This window comes from Gavia stellata, chromosome 24, assembly GCF_030936135.1.
Source record: "Gavia stellata isolate bGavSte3 chromosome 24, bGavSte3.hap2, whole genome shotgun sequence".
NCBI classification, from domain to species: domain Eukaryota; kingdom Metazoa; phylum Chordata; class Aves; order Gaviiformes; family Gaviidae; genus Gavia; species Gavia stellata.
Window position 1 is genome coordinate 11,661,766 of NC_082617.1, and position 6,343 is coordinate 11,668,108.

The following is a 6,343-nucleotide window of genomic DNA, read 5'->3' on the forward strand; positions in this document are numbered from 1 at the left end:
TACATGGTTCGGTAAATTGCTTTCAGCTGATTACCATATTTCTTTTGACATTTATCAACTACGCTTTTTTTGCTGTTGTCGCAGCCTCGGCATCCCAGCAACAGCCTGGGCTTGAAGGGTTTGAGGAATTTCCCGAGCATTTACAGATATTCCTTATCCTGTAGCATCTCGCTCCACCTCACAGGAATTAAAACCTAGTGGTAAAACTGCACCAGCGCCGGGGACAGAGCTGCCTGTCCCCAACACAGCCGCCTGCCCCCGCGGAGCCATGCCCTGTGCCTTTGGGAGGCAGCGGGAGGAGGTCCAGGGCCGGCCACGCTGGTGAGGCAAAGCCAGGTGCAAGAACAGCTTTTAAATATGAAGAAAGGCAGAGACCTGTTCTCTGAGCGACCGCAGCTGATGGCCCCACGGCAGGGGAGGGTTTGGGGAGTGCGTCTGTCTGCATCCTCACCTCACCCCCCCGTGCTCTGCATCAGCCAGGAGCAGCTGCAGCACCCGCTGCTCTCACCCCCGGTACCGGCAAAGCAGCGCAGGCGGCACACGAGCCCAGGGAGCCACAGCACCACAGCCCGTCCTGCTCTCACCCCGGGTACTGGCAGCACATGAGCCTGCAGAACCATGCCACCACGGCTCATCCCACTCCCACCCTTCCCCTTGGGATGAGTGGACAAGAGCACCAGCTGCAGCCCTGGCACCTTCCAGCCACGCAGGACCACGGCAGCACCCACCGCACACAGCCGGGTGCACGGCAGCATGCTGGCCCGGGAGGCCAGCCCCCCCCGCCACAGCCACAACACGGGTCCCTGCCAAGGGCCACGGTGAACCACCCGGGAGAGGAGGGGAGGGGACGGACACTCACTGTGCTTACTGTGACCGTGGCTGGCTGGCACACGGCGTGGCTCCGGGCGAGTCCCACTTCCCCTTTTGCTGCACAAATCATCCACCGTGCTGGTGCTGCACAGCAGGAGCCGCAGCACAAGACCTGCCTGCTCCAAAGGCTTCCTCCACCACCATCAGCAGGAACCTCTCACTTGGCTCCAGCCTGGATTGCACCCAGAGCTGATAAGAAGCTGCAGCTGATGCTGTTGGCGGGTGGGGAAGGAGCTCCAGCTGCGCTGAATAACCCAGGAGGGAAAGGAACCCTGAGCTGGGAAACGGTTGGGCTGGGTGTGATGTGGATCTGATGTCAGCGATGCAGCTTTGGCCACCAAATGGTTTGGCCTCAGCAGCAAATGCCAGCGGGTGGTGTGGGGCAGGGCAGGGGGGTGAGGGAGGGCTGTGCCCGGACCCCCTCGAGCTGTGCCCTGGGCTCTCCGCACCCTGCCGCGCTCGCCGGCAGCCCTTTCCCAACAGCGCGTGGATTCAGGGCAGGCGGGTTCCTGACGGCGACCGCTGCCGTGGCCCAGGGGGTCGGTGGTCCCCGAGGGGGTTGTACCCCCCGCATGCATGGTGCCCCTGTGCGCATCCCCGCTTACGGCCCCCCAGGCAGAGACCCGCAGCCTTGCCCGGGGCCGCCGGACGGCCGCGCTCGGCTCTGCCAGGACGCTTCGGGTTGCTCTGAGCCACTGAAGCGGGGCAGGCATGCCAAGGGGTTGTGGCACGGGCCGGGGCGGGCGCCGGCCTCCCGGACTGAGCCCTGCGGCCGCAGGGATGCGCGAAGCGGCGGCGAAAGGAAGGAAAAACTCTGAGGAAGCTGGAAGCTCTCGACATAGTTAAAAACCAACATTGCTCTTCAAAATAGATGTGATTGCGCTCCTTGTGAGTCATCGAGCAGAGACACCAAGATTGCTTTGTGCCAGGGACGAGCCCGGGCGCTGATTGTGTGCCGCCCGGATTTGTATAAAACAGACCATGGATGGCATGTCAGAGTTTACAGCTCGCATACATTTTCAACAGTGAGCTTTGCAAAATGTATCAATGTAATCTCTGCCTCCTATATTCCGTGTTGATTAGACACGATTTCTGGCTGGATTTTCAGAAAGCTCAAGTGCTTTTTTAATCACTACAGAAGCTCATTATTGCTTTCCAGTGACTCTTATGTCCTTCACTTCTCCTTTCAGATTAGAGTCTATAGTCAGATGAATATTGGATGATTTCATTACATACAAATGCAATCAACAGTTTTGCATAAATTTTTCCTCTTTTCTTGAGTTTCAATTGACCTCAGCACCCGTGGAGGCAGGCGCAATACACATGTAAATGAGCTGGCGTTGCTGCAAAGACACGGATGCGGAGAAACAAGATAAACTGTCAGATAATATTCAGGATTTTTAAGAGATCAAAAAATACTTCCTTGTTCAGCCGAGCCATAAAAATGGCACCTTCAGCTGCCGGGGAATTTGCTTTTGTTTTGCTCGGCGTCTGGCTGTGGACGAAGGCCAGGAGTGGCACCGGCGGCCGAGCAAGAGGCCGAGCAGTGCCGGGCCGGCCGGCGGCAGCAGCGTGGGGATGGGAGCGGGCACTGTGGGGTGCGCGCGGTGACGGCCCGGGGCTCCTGCCGGCGGAGCAGCCGCTGGTGGGGTGTGGGCAGACCCCCATGCCGGCGAGGTGCCCACCGCAGCCCAGCACCCGCTGCAGAGCCGGGTTTGGCGGCTGAGCCCCTGCCGACGGCAGGTACTGCCAGCCCCGGCTCCGGCTCTGGCGTGACCATCTCAACCAGGGGATGCTGAGTCCGGACCCCCCCAGACCTCCGTCTCCTCCCGGGCAGCCTCGAGCATCGTCAGCCCCGCGGCAGGGGCACCCGCCGGGGCGCGGGGCTCAGCCGGAGGCTGCCCTCTTGCACTGGCTGCCCTCTTCCGCAGGGCACCGGGGAACCACACGTTCAAAATATATTTAAACTAACACTCCATGCGAACAATCAGGGCTAATTTAAACAAACTATAATTAAGCATAAAGGACTTCTTGGTGGGGAAGTCAAGGCAAACTGTCAGCGGTTACTTTGGATGCGAAGCCCTTACCTTTGAAAGAATAATTTTTGTGCTCACGTGAGCAATCCAGCACTCCCACACTCTCCTTTGGGGGCTGGTGGAGAAAGAAACTCTTGGGTTTCTTTTGATACCTTTACGTGCTAATCTTATAACAGATTTTTAATTAATGGGAACAGAGCACTTTGCAGCCGTGAAATCTATTGGTGTAATTGCCTGGCAGATTAGTCCCATTAACCACACAAATTACCTGTCTCCAGGCCGCCGGCCCCACCAGGGAGCTCCCCACGCTGGACACACCGAGCAGCCCCATTCTGAAGCAATTTTGATAAAATAAACTCTCTAATCAGGTAAATAATTCCATAAGGGAAATTGCTGCCTTCCCGCAGCCCCCCTCCAGTGGGACCTGGCTACTTTCAGGGGAATGCAACATGCCTCCAATTACAGACAAATCTCCAGCTCAGAGACCGTTTGGGAGAAGCCCACGGCACATGGGACCCCCTCGAACCACAGCGGCCGAGGAATTAAGGCATTTAAGCTGTCAGCCAGAATCTGGCCTGGCCCCTGATTACCTGGGGGGACGCACGGCGTATTTAGATTCGTGTCCGTTGCAATTTCCTGGCCCCCAGCGTTGATCCCGAATGACTCGCGTCTGTGTCAGGTTCCTGCCCGGGGTCCCTCCGACACGTGGCCCCGGGCTCGGGGACGCCGACCTTTGGGCAATTAGGGACATCCAGGCTGTCCTGAGCCCGGAGAAGTGGAAACGTGCAGCTGCCTCGAAGAGCCGCCAGGCGAGCGGAGCCGCCTGCGCCCATTTCACCGCAGTGCTCACCAAAGCTGTGCGGCTGTGCCAGCTGCCGTCACCCCGCGGGATGTGTGCCCGGACCCTGGAGTCGCTTCCCAGCCCCATCCAGGGGTCTCCATCGAGGGGTCTGTTGTAATTTTGGACCTGAACCCGTTGGGGAGTCCCACGGCTTCCCTCTGCTCAGACCCCAAGGTGGGGATGTTCTGCCCCAGGGATGTCCCCGGGCAGTCGGGACGCTGGGACCCACATGCAGTGGGCACAGCAGGGTGCAGGGCATCCGTGCAGTGTCACACGGTGATGCGCAGCCCTGAGAGCTTCCCACCCAGAGAGCTCCGAACCTGCTGCACCAGCCGGGGCGGCTCTCCACCCTTAGCCCCCCGCCCGGGGAGCAGGGAGGAGGGGTCCCTGCCACAGCGTGCTGCGAGGACCTGTGATGGGGACAGCCTGGGAGGAAATGACCTGGGGGGAGTTAAACCCCGGCAGTGACAGGCCGATGCCCAATGCTGGGCACAGCCAGCCATGGTGGGGACGGCCGTGCGGTGGGGTGGTCTTCAAGCATCCCCTGAAACGCTCGGGTGGGCGATCCCTGCGCTGGTCCCTGACCCAAGGATGGAAGAGCCCAAAACACAGGTGGCACAGGGCTGCTCTTCCTCCTGTGATGGGAGACTAAAGCTCTTCCCCCCTTGGCTGCCCCCGTGGTCCTGGCACGGGGAGCAGAGGGTGATCCACGGGGCCGCTCCAAACTGGAGGGGCTGTGTGGGCAGCCAAGCACCCCGTGGCCGGGGTAGGCCTGGGTGAGAGGGCCGGAGCGCGGGAGCCGCCTCGCCACGCAGTGCTGGCAGGCGCGGACGGGGAACTCTACACCGTGGGTAATTGGCATCAGATGCTCCCTGACCTGCCGCATCCACCAGGAAGCTGGAAGCATTTATTTGTCTGAGCCGGCGGCTCTATCTACACGCGGGAGGCAGTGGCGGTGGCGGGGCTGGGCTCCGCGAGCCTAATGAGTCTGAGCTGAAGATGATGAATATGATTGCTGAAAGCGCTTTCCTGAGTCCTCCTTTCCTGGGGCTCAGGTTACGAGTTCCCAGACAGCCTGTCCAGCCCTGGCTTTTCAGCTCTGATTTGTAGCCCCCCAAACAGCGTCTGTCAGCTCCCCGTGCCGGAAGAAATGCTGGGTCCTCTGCCGCCATGCCCAGCAGAGCTGGGGAAGGGGTCGCCAGCCCTGCTCAGCCGTTGGGGACAGCTTTGCTCTCTGGGCTGCCCCACTGCTGCCCCACTTGGCCCTGCATCCCCACAGCCCCCCTGAGCCCAGCGCGGGGCGAACCAGACCAGACCGATGCCCTGTGAGGGGTCTCCAGCCACCAGCATCTGCTGTGCTGTTGTGCTGGATCGAAGTACCTGCGGCTCTCGGGGACCTTCCCCACGGGGGACTCAGCACCAGTTGCCTCTTAACCTTACGGCAGAAACCCAGGAGTTTTGGCTTCTTCTCTGCCCGGCCCCCGCAGCCCACGGTCCAGGGTCCACCCGCGCAGCCACGTCCCATCCAAGGAGCCTCTCAGGGATGTGGAAGGATGGGGCAGGCCAGGGGATGCTCCATGGGCCCTGCAGACCCCCTGGGATCGGGGGGACATGCTTCTCCCAGGCACGGCCACCCCTGGAGCACAGGACTGGGGGGCCGTGGGGTGCCCCTGCCTGGCTGCCCCATGGCCGCGCTCCCTGGGCAGGGCTCGGGCAGGGGCCACACCTGCGCCACGCAGCCTTTCGCCTGCCCGGGGTGGGCTCCCTGCGCTGCCACCTCACCCCCCACCCCATGGCTGCAGGGCCGTGGGGTGGGATGTCCCCACAGCTCCAGCACCCCTGGGCGGACGGAGCGGGGAAGGAGTTTCGGGTGCCGACCCGCCGCAGGCTCTTGGGTCCGGGTGTCCCACCGCGGCGGCACCGTGGCTCAGGGAGGCGGTACCCCCCAAACGCGGCGAAGGGGGTCCCGGGGGTCCCCCAAGGCAGAGCAGCTCGGGCCCAGCGGTGCTCTGTGCCGCCCGGTGCCTCCCGCCGCCTCCCGCCGCGCCGGCCGGGCCGCGCTGCGCTGCCATAGACGGTGTTGTGCTGCCTCCCTACGGGAGGACGCGGCCGGCAGCACCGGCTCCCGCAGCCCCGCCGGCTCCTCCGCCGGCCCCGGGGCTCTGCCGTCCCCTGCCCGCGGATGTGCACGGGGAGGGGGGTCCCGGGACGGGGTCGCGCCACCGCAGTGGCCTCTCACCGGCGTCTCAGGCCGCGCAGCGGGCGGGCAGAGCCGCTGCTCTGCGAGCTGGCTGCCCCCGAGCACGGCTGCGGCGCGGCTCTGGAAGCACCCCCGTGCCGGGGAGCCCCGCGGCCGGGCCACCGCCCCGGCTCTGGCGGGAGCAAGGCCGCTGTGGCCGTCCCCGCCGCCGCCCTGCTCAGCCGCTGCCCCTTGGCAGAGGCCGCGGTCCAGCGGCGCGCACCCCCGGGGCAGCACCAGGAGCCCCGAGGGCGCCAGAGCCGGAGGGGCCGCGGCCGCGTCCCCCCTGCGCCGGGGGGAAAGGAGAAGGAAGCAAAGCGCCAGCGATGCCGCCGGAGGGAGGAGGGAAGCCGCGGG